The 15,721-nt window shown below is 41.0% G+C and overlaps 1 long non-coding RNA gene across 2 annotated transcripts in view; it reads left to right on the top strand.

Moving 5' to 3' along the window:
- The first annotated feature begins 911 nt into the window (after positions 1-911).
- The window catches only part of LOC143685767 (uncharacterized), a 32,161-nt gene continuing 17,351 nt past the window's right edge, over positions 912-15,721 (top strand). Inside the window, exons 1-2 of one of the 2 annotated variants that reach the window (XR_013176722.1) lie at positions 912-1,276; positions 1,563-1,758. This is a non-coding gene — a long non-coding RNA (uncharacterized LOC143685767). The remainder of the gene's footprint in view (positions 1,277-1,562; positions 1,759-15,721) is intronic. The other variant, XR_013176723.1, reaches the window with a different exon arrangement.

Here is a 15,721-nt window from a genome sequence, read left to right as displayed (position 1 = left end):
TCAAAGGAGAAGGAGGTGTTATAACAGAGAATTTAGAATGTAACAAATGAGCACGACTGCTAAATCACTATATTGGTATTTCTATTATGTCGCTAGTGTCGCTAGAAAACCCAAAACTGAGGAACTGTAACCCATATCAAACTCTTGTTTGATAACTACTTCTTACAGTCTACTTCAAAATATATTCCTCATTGTATAAACATTATATTCATAGTAAAAAATATTATAAAAAATAAAAAGAAGACAAAGGGGCCCACGATAGGTGAGGCCAGCACCCCCTCCTCTCTAACAGGTGTTTGGAGCAACTCAGAAGACCCCGCCAGGCAGATGGGGCCCAAGACCTCACAGAGAAATATCTAAAACCCCGCTCCCTGACTCCGCTCCGCCGCCCCACTCCCGCGCCCACCGCCCCACTTTCGCGCCCGACGCCCCACTCCCCGCACCCACCGCCCCACTCCCAGGCCCGGAGCTTCACCACCCGCGCCGCGCTACTTCCCGTGCCCCGCACCCCGACGCAGCCCAGAGCGATGCCCTGCCGAGCGCTCCCCCACCCGCGCCCGCTACCTCCCTCCCCGCTACGCCACACGCAGGCCTGCCCCGGCTCACCTTGCAGAGCTGGAAGAGCTCGGCCTGCAGCGTCTCGGAGATCTCCGGCTCGCGGCTGCCGGGTGGCGCGGGCTGCGGCGGCTGCGCGGCCGAGGACGATCCAGGATGATCCAGGACGATCCGGCGGTCAGACCGTTCAGCCCTCTCCTGATGTTGAATTTCCTCACGGTCTCGGCGAGGCCCCTCCCGAGGGTTCCAGCGGCCCCAGGGCGCGCGCCGGACCCGCAAGGGAAACGCAGCGACCGCGGCCCCACGCCGGCTGCCCGCTCACCTGGCCGCGGGCGGTCCCGTGCCGCCCCCGCCGCTTCCGCTCCGGCTCCCCATCCGGCTTCAGCTTCGGTCGCGGCCGCCCGGCCCCACGCAAGCGTCCGGGACCCCGGGCCAGGCCGCTCCGCCGCTGACTGGACCGCCCCGCCACTGACTGGACCGCCGCGGCTCTCTGAGGGTCAGCTACCGGCGCCAATGCCCGCGGAGCCACGACAGACGCCAACTGCCGTGATCCACACACTGCGCCACAGGGCGGCAGCAGGGCCTTGGCGGAGCAGGCGGACAGAGTGCTTAGGCACGCAGAGTGCGCAGGCGCGGCGCGAACCCCCAGGCCTCCGGAGATCGCCGGAGATCGCCGAAAGATCTCCGAGACGCTGCAGGCGAGCACTTCCAGCTCTGCAAGGTGAGCCCGGACAGGCGCGCTGTGGCAAAGCACGGGGGTCGGGAGTAGCGGGCGCGGGTGGGGGAGCACCCGGCGGGGCATAGCGTTGGGCGGGCGGCGGGGTGCGGGGCACGGGGAGTAGTGCGCCGGTGGTGAGGCTCCGGGCCTGGGAGTGGGGCGGTGGGCACGGGAGCTGGGCGCCGGGCACGGGAGCTGGGCGCCGGGCACGGAAGTGGGGCGGTGGGTGCAGGGAGTGGGGCGCCGGGCTTGGGAGCGATCTTCAAAATCATTTCTTAATTTTTTTCAGAAATTTGGCTTCCTAAAAGATATATTGCAGACATGACTTTTTGCAAGATTCCCAGTGAGGATGGACCAGGTATTTACTCACTGGACAGTGTGAATTCTGGTATAGTTAAGTAACCAGAGGCTCTACCTTCCTGGGGACTTCACAAAGTGCTTTAGGAAGAGTCGGCTTTACTTCTTGGAGAAAGCCCTGCAGGCAGGTGAGGTGCCACCCTTAAGTAGGTGAGGATTAAGTAGAGGCCACAGATTTAGGCAGCTTCCAAATTCTTTTCTCATTGTTTGATTTCATTGCTAATGTTTTGTTCAGCATTTTTCAGAAATTTGGCTTCCTAAAAGATATAATGCAGCATTTTTCATCTATGTTTATGACAAATATTAGACTGTAGTTTTCATTTCTTGTAAGAAATTTACCTACTTTGCAAATTAAGTAATGCTGGTCTCATAGAATTAATTAGGAAATGTTCCCTCTGCTGTTATTTTCTGGAAGAAATTATATTTCAATATTATATTGATATAATTGTGATTTAAATGGCTTGATAGAATTCACCAGTGAGGTCATCTGGACTTACTGTTTGATGTTTTGGAAGGTTATTAATTGCTGATTCAATTTTTTGTATTGATATAGAGCTTTTAAAATGATCTATTCGCCCTAGGTAAGTATAGAAAGATTGTGTCTTTTAAGGAATTGGTACACTTCATCTAAATTCTTAAAATTGGGGGCATGCAATTATTCATTAATTCCTTTATTATCACTTTAATGTCTGTGAGATAAATAGATTATTTCTGATATTGTTACATTGTGTCCTCTCTTTTTTTTCTTGGTTAAACTTGTTGGAGGTTAAACAATTTTATTGATCTTTTCAAAGAAGCAGATTTTGGATTCATCAATATCGTCTGTTGATTTTTTTGTTTTCAATTTAATTGATTTCTGCTTTAAGTCTTGTGACTTCTTTACTTTTGCTCATTTTAGGCTTGCGTTGTTCTTCTCTCTTTAGTTTCCTTATGCATTTGGACCTTTTTTCTTTTTGTAATAAATGCACTGAATTCCATAACTTTCCTTCCAAATACTGCTATCGCTGTATTCCACATATTTTGGTAAGTTGAATTTTCATGTACATTTAATTCAACATCATTCCTAATTTCACTTAAGGCTTTTTCTTTTGTTTGTGTGTTTTTCAGAAATGCATTGCTCAATCTCCAAACGTTTAGGGTCTTTCCACTTACCTTTCTGTCACTGATTTCCTGTTCAGTTCCACTATGGTCTGAAAGCATTCTTTGTATAATTTGTGCTACATTAAATTTATTAAGGTATGTTTTGTGTCCCAGAACATGATCAATCTTGATGAATGTTCCTGTGTGTTTGAGAGAAATGTGAACTCTGCTGTTTTTCTTTGATGTGTTCTGTAAATATCAAATAGATCCAGTTGTTTGATGATTTTTTTCAACTCTCCTTTCATTGCTTCTATCTGCTTTTGCCTGGTGGACAAATTCTGGAAGGAGGCTCACCCCAGAGATGGGTGTCTCAAGTCAATATTTCCCAGTCAGAATATTGCCAGGGACCCACAAAGTGAGCACACACTAGCTCCAAAGAGCCCAGGGTCAGGAAAGATGCCAAAATGCCTTTTTGATGGTTCCAGAAACTGCACTTCACTTACCTTCCCAGTATTTGTTGCTCTTCAGCAAACCTCCCCACAGCCTTAAAGCGACCCTGTATCTTTGCCCCTGTCAAGGCATGGTTTACACAATGGTGGGTGGTTCCTGTTCTGGGCAGGCTGAAATCAAGTCTCCAAGTCAGCATCCAGTGATCCTAATTTGTTGATCAAAACCATGACCTGCACTCAACCATGCATCCCCCTATTCTTGGGGAAGAGGGTTTCCATATCCCTATGCACATCAGGAACTAGACCAAAGTAGGAACCCTGAGAGTGAGAGGTAGTCCCCACTGAGCGTTTCACTCATGGTTTTGTACTACAGTGTCTCCACCTCTTCTTCTCACTCTCCCTTAGATGCTGTGCAATGCCCCCAGGCCTCTGAAGCCCCAAACAGTTGCTTCAGAGAGTTTCTGTCATTTAATTGGGCATCAATTGACACAAATTCCTACTTTCTTTACTAATTGACTTTTTAAAAAGTCCACAAGTGAAATAGTCACCAGGCTTTTGTGGGGTCATATTTTCATTTATTCGAGGATTTGGAATGTTAGGACTGGGAGCATGTCTTATTTATCTTTTTATTCTTCACAGGTCCAACCACAATTTCTTAACCAAAGTTGGGGGAATTTAGTTGAATGCTCAGAGATGTCTCCCCCTATTTGCACAATTCTAAAATGCATTGTTCTAGTTTGCTAGCTGCCGGAATGCAACACACCAGAGATGGATTGGCTTTTAATAAAAAGGGGATTTATTTTGTTGGTTCTTCAGAGGAAAGGCAGCTAACTTTCCACCGAGGTTCTTTCTTACGTGGAAGGCACAAGTTGGTCTCTGCTGGTCTTCTCTCCAGGCCCCTGGGTTCCAACAACTTTCCCCGGGGTGACTTCTTTCTGCATCTCCAAAGGCCTGGGCTGAGCTGCTAGTGCTGAGATGAGGAATGCCGAGCTGCTTGGCTGTGCTACATTGCATTCTCTCATTTAAACACCAGCCAATTAAGTCAAAACGTCACTCATTGCAGCAGACACGCCTCCTAGCCGACTGCAGATGTAATTAGCAACAGATGAGATTCACCTACCATTGTCTCATGTCCACAGCAACAGAACTAGGTGCCTTCACCTGGCCAAGTTGACAACTGATCTAATTACCACATGCATGTACTTTCATATTTTAACACTTTTATACTGAGCTGCCTCTACTTATTTTTTATAAGGTTTATTCCTCCCAAAATCTATAATTGTGCTTCTTTTGATTGATGTCTTAGGATTGAGGAAGTATGGAATCTGGAATGATGCTTTCAGATAGCACTTTACAATCTCAGCATCAAGTTGAGTTATTCCTCCTCCACAAACCAACAAAATTAATATTTATTGAACCCTTTCCACCTGTCAGACACTGCCAGATTTGCTTTTTATTGGCTATTATATTTTCTTCTATTTTTTATCTTCTAAAATATCTAATTGGAGAGATTTTTTTAAGTAAGGTATAGAAATACTACTCAAAGAACCAGTTTCTTTCCACAAACATACTCCAGAATTAGCAGACAATGACATTTTCAATGCTACATTTCCTTTATCTTTGATGGGTAGTAGAGTAGATTCTTTGATGAACCAGCCTCAAAAGTTTTCTTTAAACTTTGTACAGTGCTCAACTAAAAGCACTCAATATGAAGCTGCAGTATTGTGGGCAGGGTCCGCTACCTAATACAGGATCAGAATTCTGTTTGATCATAGGGCTTGACAAATGAAAGCAGAGTGCTTGGGCTCTTCCCTTGCAATCACAAGTTGACCACTAATCCAAACCTCTGAGCTCTCTGCTTTGTGGCATCCTATGCTCCCCAAATAGGAAGAAACCAGTATCTTTGAAACACTGTTGCTTAAAATATTAATGGATGGAATTTTTTTAATATTCATCTTACTCAATCCCCACGTTAGGTTTCTTATATTCTCGTAGCCTTACTTAACCTATGTATAAATGTTATAAGAAGGAAAGAGTACAAAGTTAAGATGTAAGTGCATCTCAAATCAGTGGCTCTGATTTCCTCTCAAATATGTGCAGCCATTATGATACTGCATTTCCAAGTCATTACTCTGGAGTTGGACTGCTAGAATTTGAACCCCAGCTCTACCATTACTAAATGTGTGACTTTGGGCAAGTTACTCAAGTGCTCTGCATCTCAGTTTTAATATGAATAATAGGAATAGTTTTTTTGTGATAGAATGGCTGAGAGGTTTAGATATGATAATACATAAAAAGCTTTATCAATGTCTGGCACATAGAAAAATTACCCAATGAATTTTATTGCTGTTTTTAATGTTGAGTTTTAGTTAATTGTCCTATTTCTTCTAAATGTTCCTGTCAGTAAGTTCCTATCAAATGTAGCTTAAATTTAGATGACTCAACCAATAAGAGAGTGATTAGCTCATTGCCAAGATTAAGTTGTTACAAATCTCTACGGTTTGTCTCAGTTTGCGGGTACTGCTGTAACAAAGTACCATAGACTAGTTGGCTAACAACAGGGATTTATTGTATCACAGTTTATGAGCTAGAAGTCTAAAATTAAGGTGTCAGAAAGATAATGGTTTCTCTGAAGTCTGTAGGATGCTGGTATTGGCTTGCTAGAATTCCATAACTTCATCTCTGCTTCTGTCACATGGTCATCTCTCGCCCCATCTGTCTCCTTCTACTGTGCCAAAATTCCTCTGCTTGTGAGGACTCCAATCAAGTTAGATTAAGTCTCACCTTGATCCAATTGGACCTTATTTTATCCAATAGCATCTTCAAAGATCCTATTGACAAGTGAGTTCACATCCACAGGATCAAGAACTATGACTTGAAGATGTCTTTATGGAGGAAACTATTTAATCCATTACACCATCTGAACATATACAATCCTACATATATATATATATATATATACACGCATATATATGAGAAGACAAGAAGCCATTGATTTAAGAAAGATAATGGCAATACTTACATTAACATTTCATTTTGTAATTCAATACAATTTTTGCAAAAGCCTAACCTGCCATAATCACTAAATGATATTCAAAATTATTATTGCGCTGCATTATAATTGGCATGTTGTAAGTAGTTAATCTGCCTTTGATTTTTGCCTATGCCTGAAATACCCTTACTGCTACATCAGTTTCTCAATCCATTATTTCAGCCAACCACTCATTCACGTACCAATTAATTCATTAATGCATTCAGACATTCTCAAGCACATAATTCTATAGAGGCACAGTTCTTTTCATCAAGGAGGTCGTAGTTTCTTACCCATTATTCACTATTTCCATAAATTATCATCACTTCTTAAAAACTTTTCAAATCTCCTACCACTGAAAATAAGCCATTTTCAATTGTAACCGCCCCCACAGCAATTTATCCACAATTTTCTTGTAAAATGTTTATCAACTGCCTACATTGTGATACAGCTCTTTATGTTTCACTGCTTCCTCTATTACATAGAAAATTTCATGAGGAGTGATCAGGACCAGATTGACTATGTTCTTCTCCTATAGAATCTCTATGAGAGTGCCAAGAATATAATATTATTACATAAATATTTGCATTAATTAATGTATCTTATATTACATAGATTCCCCCCAAGCAATCTTTTAAATTAAAAAGTTCTCTACTCATCTATTTGTGGTCTAATGTTTGGTTTTTACTATTATCAGTTTTTCTCAGGGAAATTAATTGATCATATATTCCATCACATATACAGGGAAATTGAAATTCCATAAGCACTTTTGTATCCTAAATACAATGCCACTCTAACTTAAACTCAGTGTGGCTGAAGTCAGAGATTTTCAGGAGGCTCTCCCATCAGTTTTATTGCCTATTTAGTAATTCTAATCTCCCCTTTGCCTGAAGGTCTTCTTGCAGAAATGCTTCCTACTTTCTCCTTGGGTATCCTGGATGCCAGAGAACTTAAGTTTAAGGAATTCCAACTCGTTTAGATGTGGCTGGTTTATCCTTGGGCCTATAATACTATCTCATGAGAACTTAGAAGGAAATATATTTTAGCCCAGTACTAGGAAGAGCACCAGGAACACACTAGAATAGACTTTATAAGGTGCCGAAGTCCCTCTTGATGAATAGGTTCAAGCAGAGCCTAGAATATTATTCACCAGGGATGTTGAGGATAAGTTGGGGAGACTGATTAAACTAGAATACAGAGGCATCTTCTTACGCAGATATTTTCGTTACTGTTGCTTCAATTATTTCCCCATATCAAAACCTAGTATATAGAGGATCCAGTACGGGCAAGTTCTGAACCTCAAACATACTTTGATTTTGGGCTAGAGAAGAGAAGAGGAAAATGTTTTAGGTTGGAGGGCAGTAAGGGCCTGGAATGTATTCCAAATGGTATCCAAGTGACAGGAAAGGAAGATGAGGCACCAAAGTGTGTTCAGAGTGGCTCGGGATGGAGGACGCTAATGATACGCTTCCTCTCCGCTGCACCGCAATGCTCTAAACAACCACTGAGCATTCCGTCTCGGGATGGAGGACGCTAATGATACGCTTCCTCTCCGCTGCACCGCAATGCTCTAAACAACCACTGAGCATTCCGGCTCGGGATGGAGGGAGCTAATGATACGCTTCCTCTCCGCTGCACCGCAATGCTCTAAACAACCACTAAGCATTCCCAGCTAACTTAGTCACACATCACTGCCCTAAGGTTTGCTATAGCCCTGAAGCATTAACCGGGGGGGGGGGGGGGGGGGGGGGGGGGGGGGGGGGGGGGGGGGGGGGGGGGGGGGGGGGGGGGGGGGGGGGAGACTGAAATATTTTGACATGAAAATGAGTCTTTGATTTTCTTTTCTTTTTTTTTTTTAAGAAAATATTGTAGGTTTCCTCAAGTTCAGCAAATAATCAACTTTGGTATTCTTTTCCTGAGTAAAATATATTATACTATCATCACTATTCCAGATGAAATTTGATCATTTATTCATCTGGACATCATTCATTGATCCCCCAAAATGTGCCAAGCATATCTCTAGATGCTGGGGATAAGAAGACAAATCAGATACAGGTTCTACTTTCTGGAATAAACCTCCCAGACTTTCAAAAGAGTCATGTAAAATAAAAAGATGAATAGCAAAGCAACATGATAAGTGCTGTAATTGAATTATAGAAAAAAATGGAACTTCTAAGGAATCAATTCTTTACCAATTAGCCACTTCCCAAGGAAAAATAATGTTAATCTAAATCATTATTTAAATTGCCTGACTTACTAAAGATGTTCTGGGACTAGGGAAATATAAAACTATCTTACATTGCTGAAAGAAACCCAAATTGTTTACTGCTAAGACATCTTTACATTATTTTAAGAATGAAACACCTTCCCATTAAGGTAATGACTTTATAAGAGTTAAAGAATTATGCCTGCTTAAGGATAAATCGAGTTTGTTTTCTTTAATAATTCTTAATCATTAGTTATTATTTTCTCAGTTATAAAAAACAAACTATTTTTACATGATTCTGAAGCACAGTATCAGATGTACTTCCTCTAATAAATTACCTTAAAAATACTGCAAAATTTATTTTCAACTGAAGTATCTCTGCCCAAATCCAGGGGCTGTAATTTTCAAATTCCTAAAAATGAAGATTTCAGAGGACAAGAAGGCAGATTTGGCAGTAGTGTCATAACAATACCAAAATAAAAATAAAAAATGTAAAAGTAAAAACCAGTGAAGGATATTTTTAACAACACTTCCATTAGTAACTTTTAAGGAAAAACTAACACTTGTTAATACTCTTAAAACAAATTGGGAATTGGCTTCTTAATCATGCTGCTGTTTACATGAACATATTTAGTGGCAAAATATTGCTTGAACTTCTAATGGAAAGATATGTTGGGTTGTGTTTTTTGTTTCCTTTCATTGACTTTAAAAATCCTTTCAGACAACCTATGACAATCATCACCAAATCAGAGTCCTGAAAGTTGAGAAAAAATTAGGATCCAATTATCTTATGATGATTTTGAGAAAGAATGCCAGGGAATGCCTTTTGACTGATGTGAAGATTAGATGAACTTGTTTCAGCCCTTACTACTCAGAGTAAACATTGAGATAATTTATGCAAATGTAAAGGAAAACATTTCCTTAATGTCACCCCCAAACCTTATCTGGTTGAAATTTTGTTGAAGATTAAATAATGGGTACTTTATTTAGATTAATTAGCAAGAAGATCACAGTAGTCAATAGGTAACTAGAAAAGATGCCATCTGTTCCCTTTTCCAGTTGTATCTCTGGGTCTTGCATGGGTGTACCAGGGAACATGGGAGAATTAATTAGGCAGCAAATGAAATCTTCTCACAGATGGCACCCATTTATTTCTTGCAAATGCATACAAGAACACTTGCGTGTTTTTGCTTTAGTCTCATTTGCCTCCTTGAAAGTTTTGAAGGACCACTGGAGTCTAACTGTCATTTGTCTGTTTGAACAAAAATGTAGGAAAAAAAAGAGGCAAAGGGGTTAGCTTTGAGAGAAAGTATCTGCTTGAAAATAATATCATAAGAACTTCATATGGACTTGATATCTCACTTCTAGCATTATAATAAAATTGTTTATTTTTAACATCTATGTTGTTATTTGCCTTTACTGTTTATCATTGTATGGCTTTTAATGCACAATAAGAATTCTTTCTCTACAGTCTTTACATTTTGATACAGTGATCTGATTTGTCTTTTAAAAGCTGTCCTACAAAGGTTGTATAGATATAATTTACATAATACATTTTAATGTGGCTTTAGATATTTGTGAATCATGGAATGTAATAATACATTAAGACCTCTGGATTCAGTTTTATCTTAAAAGCTGTTTTTGTCAGGGCACAAGATTCTGCGGCTTGAACAAAATTTATTGTTGCACCAATTATCCCCACTGTAACAGGACTGTTGCCTCATCTTTTTCTCTTATTTCCCCATAAATCTTCTGGAGATAATACTTTAAGCTCTCCTGCCCAACCTCATGGTATTGCAATCATTCCTCCACCTACTACAGTAGAGCTCCTTTCTATACCACTCTGTGGCAATTGCTCTTTCAAAGGCATGACTGACTTCTTAGTTCCTAAATGCAAAGGTTTCCTCTTTGTGGCATCCTGACATATAGACCCACTTCCTCCTCTAACTTAAAGGCACCATTATCTTCTAGTATTTCTCTTATAGATCTAAGTGGTCGTTGAGCATCCTTCTACTGGTCCACTACTTTCAACAGCCCCTTAACTAGGGATGCTCTTTAAGAATCTTATCATACCCCCTGTGAGGTGCAGACTTCTAAAAATATTTCCCCAAGACGCCTGTCCCCTATTATTCAATTAAACACTAATCTAGGTACTGCTGTGGAGGGATTTTGCAGGTGTAATTAAGGTTTCTAATCTAATTACCTTAAAATAGGTAGTTTATTCTGGATGATCAGGGTATGCCCAGGATAATCACACGAGCCCTTAAAAATGGGAGAGGAAGGCAGAAGTTTCAATTAAAGACATGTGATAGAAGAGTAGGTGTGTCGGTTCGCTAGCTGCTGGAATGTGATATACCAGAACAGGAATGGCATTGTAAAGGGGGAATTTAATAAGTTATGAATTTACAGCTCTAAGCCTATAAAAACGTCCAAACTAAGGTATCCATGGTAAGATATCTTAATTCAAGGAAGGCCTCTGGGTCAGAAACATTTCTGTCAGCTGGGTAGCCACATGGCTGGCATCTGTTTGTCCCTTGCTCCTGGACTCCATTGTTTTCAGCCTCTGTTACCGTGGGGGTTCATCACTTTGCTTCTCTGGGGCTGGCTTTCATCTCTTGCTTCCTTTGATTCTCTCCAGGTTCTGGCTTGTTTAATACCTAATGGCAATGTCTGCTGGGCTCCAGGCATCTCCAAACATCCATGTATCTGTTCTCTGCCTGTCAGTTCTGCTCTGGTGTTTCTATCAGCTTGCTGTCTTTTGGCTTTAAGGCTTCTGTCTTTTTGTAGGCTCTTTCATTTCTGGCGCTCTCCAAAATGTTTCCTCTTTTAAAGAATTCCAGTAAACCTAAACAAGGCACACCTGGATGGGTGGAGTCATATTTCCATCGAATCAAAAGTCACACCCACGATTGGGAATGTCACATCTCTGTGGAGATAATCTAATCAACAGTTTCCAACCTATGGTGTTCAATTAGGATTAAAAGAAACAGTTACCTCCACAAACTAGGATTAGGTTTAAAACACGGCTTTTCTTGGGTAAAAAATACTTTCAAACCAGCACACTAGGCCAGCGCAATCCTGCAGCAGAGGGGAAAGTCAGAAGGATTCCAAGTATGAGAAGGATTCGACATGGTGTTGCTGGCTGTAAATTGTGGGGGGTCCATGTGCAAGCACTGGAGAGAGGCTTCAAGTTTCTAGAGCAGCACCCATCTGAGAGACAGCAAGAAGATGGGGTTCTCGGTTTTAAAATTCTAAAGAAATGGATTCTGCCAATGAGCTAAATGAGCTAAAAACTGATTTCTTCCCAGGGCCTCCTAATAAAATATTGGACAGCCAATACCTTGATATTGTCCTCATGAAACTCAGAACTAGTCAAGTCATTCCAAACTTCTGACCTTCAGAACCGTGAGAGCATAATTTTTTGGTCTTCTGAGCCACAAAATTTGTGGTCATTTGTTAGGGCAGCAATAGAGAATCAATATACTCTCAATGACTAAGAGATGCACTTCATGATCCCATATGGATATCTCTACCTTCCCTGCCTTAATGATACAAAATGTACTGCAGACAACTCAAACTCATTGGCTTTAAAATGATAAATTATTTCCCTTCCAAGGCCTCTGCTTTTTTTGGCATTTTCTACCTAATCATTGTATCACCCTCTCCCTGTCTTGTGAGTCATTCTCAATTCCATGCTCTTCCTCAGAGCCCATCATTCATTCATCACTGAGAATCCATTAGGTGATGAAGTTACAGACAATCCTGATCCTTTATCTACTGAAACTTTTATTTTCATGGAGAATGGTCATATAAGTAGATAAGAATTACAGAATATCATAGTTGCCAGAAAATTTTAAACAAAAGGTACTGTAGTAAAGAGTATCTGTGGTAGAGAGGGAATTTTCCATTAAGGGTTTAAAGACAGAATCTCTACAAAAATGATATTTTAACTGTGACTTCAAAAATAAGAATGGGGACAGACATCTTTGCAGAGAGTGGCTGTGGTTTCTTGCTTCAACAGTGATTGAACGGAACCAGTGCTCACCTCTCTCTTCTGGCTGCTGGGAACCTGCCCTCCCCCACCCACTCACAGCACCCTTGGACAGTTCTAAGACCCTGTGGCTGTATCTCCTCAGCAGCCTGCCATGAAGACCATGTCCTGTTGCAGAAGTATCAAAACCACAGCCAGAGCAGGATGTTTCAATCTACCGCCAGAATGATGTGAGGCCCTACACCTCTTAGCTCTGTTTATACCTTACTACTTTGGCCTTGATAATGTAGTTTTGAAGAACCTTGCCAAATATTTTCTTCACCAATCTGATGAGGAGAGAAAATATGCTGAGAATCTTATGAACCTGCAAAACCAAGGAGTTGGCTGTATCTACCTTCAGAATATCAAGAAACCAGAATGCAGCAACTGGAGAACAGATTGAATGCAATGGAGTGCACATTAGACTTGGGAAAAAGTGTGACTCGGTACAATCTGAGTACAAACTGGCTACTGACAAAATGAGCCCTGCTTGTGTGAATTCATTGAGTTGCATTACCTGAATCAGCAGGTGAAATGAATCAAAGAACTAGATGACTAAGTAACCAACTTGTGCAAGATAGGACTTCCAGTTTCATGGTTTCAGCATCTAGATGAATGATTTTGTCTTTCTACTGAGATAGGGAATAGTAGAAATGAAATAGAGAAGGTTAGGTTAGAGTCTTGGGCAAGGAATCAGGGTCTTTGTTTAGATATAAGAAGCATGAGATGCTTATTAGCTACCTGTGATGGTTATGTTCATGTGTCAACTTGGACAGGTAACAGTGCCCAGTTGTCTGGTCAAGCAAGCACTGATCTGTTACTGCGAGAACATTCTGTGGACATAAATAATAAGTACATTGATTGTATGCATGGCTGATTACATCTACAATCAACTAAGGATACTGTCTTCAGAAATGAGAGCTATTTAATCCACTCAGTTGAAGGCTTTAAAAGAAGAAGTTAAGACTTCAGCAGTCAGAAGAGAACTTTCGTCTTGACTTCAGCCAGCCAGCTTCTCCTGGGGAATTTGTTAAAAATCTTCATGGAGTTGCCTGTTTGCAGCCTGTGCTATGGACTTTGGACTAAGGCATCTCCCCAGTTGTGTGAGACACTCTTATAAAAATCTCATAATATTTACAGATATCTTCTGTTGTTTATGTTCCTCTAGAGAACCCTGATTAATATGGCTTAAATCTGTTTCAGTTTGCTAAAGATGCCAGGATGCAGTATATCGGAAATTGATTGGCTTTTACACTGGGGATTTATTAATTTACATTTTATAGTTCTTAGGTTGTTAAAATGTCTAACTCTAGGCATCAACAAAATAATATTTGGGCTCTAAAGACAGGCTGCTGACCTCTTCTGCTGGTCCTTTACTCCTGGGTTTCATTGTTTACAGCTTCTGGTTCCAGTGGCTTCCTGTCTGAGCTTCTGAGCATCCTCACTTACTTTCTCTGGGGCTTTTCCCTATGAGCATCACTCAGTTTCATCTCTTTATATATGTGTTTTATACTCTTATAGATGACACTAGCAAGAGGATCAATACCTACCCTGAATGAGGTGGGTCACATCTCAACTGAAATTACCTAAAGAGGTCCCACCCACAACAGTCCTGTGCTCATATGAATGGATTAAAATAATATGTCCTTTTCTGGGGAGCATAACAGATTCAATCCACCACACTCTACCCTTTGGACCCCTGAAAGACATGTTCTTTCCATACATAAAATATATTAATTCCACAGATCATGCCACAGGATTGATTTTGAAAATTCAAAAATGCATAGCACAATACTACCTGATTGTAGCACAATAATATAAGTACATTGAATGAAGTGAAATGTGAATATGATTGAGGGAGAAGGGGTGGGGCATGGATGGAACCAGAAGGAAAGATAGAGGATAAAGGCTAAGACAATATAACTTGAGAATGCCTCAAGAGGACAATGCAAAAATTATTTTGCGTGAGGGAGAACAAACAAATGTCAATATTGTAAAGGGTTGAAAATGGATGATATACAGAAAAAAGTACAGTCAGTGCAAGGTAGGGTCTATAGTCACAGTAACATTGTAATATGCTTCCACTGAATGTAACAAAAAGATATTATGCCAAAACTAAATGTCAGCAGGTGAGGTGGGCAAGGAATGGATTCTTTGTGGAAGAAAAGGAAATGTCTTCATATAGACTATGGTGATGACAGCATGTCTAGTGACTTAGGTTGGATTGTATAATGTGAGAATAAAACCATTTAAAATGAAAAAAAAATCCATTCCAGCACAATATTAAGAAGGCTTAAATCATTTCAGTAACAATATTAAGTAAAAAGTCTCATCAAAATCAGTTACAGGTGTGGTCTGTCCCCAAGGCAAAGTTCCCCTCCAGCTATGGACTTGTGGAAACTTAAAACAAGTTATCTGCTGCCAATATACAAAAGAGGGACAGTCATAGAGTGAACACTCCCATTTTTATAAGAGAAAGAGGAAGAAAACAGAGATCAAAAGTTCCAAACAGTTCTGAAAACCTGCAAGGCATAATTCATTAGATTTCAATGACTGGGAGTCATCTATAGAAAGATATTTTGTCCTTGGGGCTGGATAGAGCAGCAGCTCCGCCCTCTCCAAGGGCTTGTACAGTGGCCCTACTCTCTCCAAACACTGGAATGAAGATTCCAACATCAAGCATTGGGGAGATGGCCAGGCCCTTGGTACCACTCTCTTCATGCATCAGGGTGGTGACCATAATTTCTGCCATCTCCAGGGTATAAGCTCAATCCTCTAAGAGCAGTGGGGCAGCCAGACTCTGCCCAATCCCTGGGAAACATGCTCCACTCTCTCTGAAGCCTACAGCAACAGTAGTAGGTTGGAAGGTCCACCCTCTGTGAGCTCCTGGGAAAACTCATCCTTTCCAAAATCATACGTGAGTCAGCTCTCTCAGTCTGAGGCATCATTGCTACAAACCTCTTCCTCCATGGTTCTGCGTTTGAAATCATTTTTCCTTCAATCTGCCCCATTTAGTCAAGGCTGGCAGTGGTTCTGTTCATTCAGGTCTTGCAAAAAAATTGTCAGTTTTGCATGCAGCAAGCAAGGGTCCCAAATATCAGACAATAGAACGTTCCACAAATCCTTTCTGGATAACTTCATCCCCAATCCTGATTCATGCTGAAATGGTTGACTAGTTGCACATTTGGTTAAATCCACTATTCTCTTAGAACTTATTTTCTGGAGGCTCATAATTTTCTAAACCATCAATTTCTGATTTCTTTGTACCCAAGATTTCAGTTCTCAGCTTATCCCT

Source organism: Tamandua tetradactyla, chromosome 6 (assembly GCF_023851605.1).
Source record: "Tamandua tetradactyla isolate mTamTet1 chromosome 6, mTamTet1.pri, whole genome shotgun sequence".
NCBI classification, from domain to species: domain Eukaryota; kingdom Metazoa; phylum Chordata; class Mammalia; order Pilosa; family Myrmecophagidae; genus Tamandua; species Tamandua tetradactyla.
The sequence above is the reverse complement of the archived record's forward strand: the minus strand, read 5'-3'. Positions and strand labels throughout refer to the sequence as shown.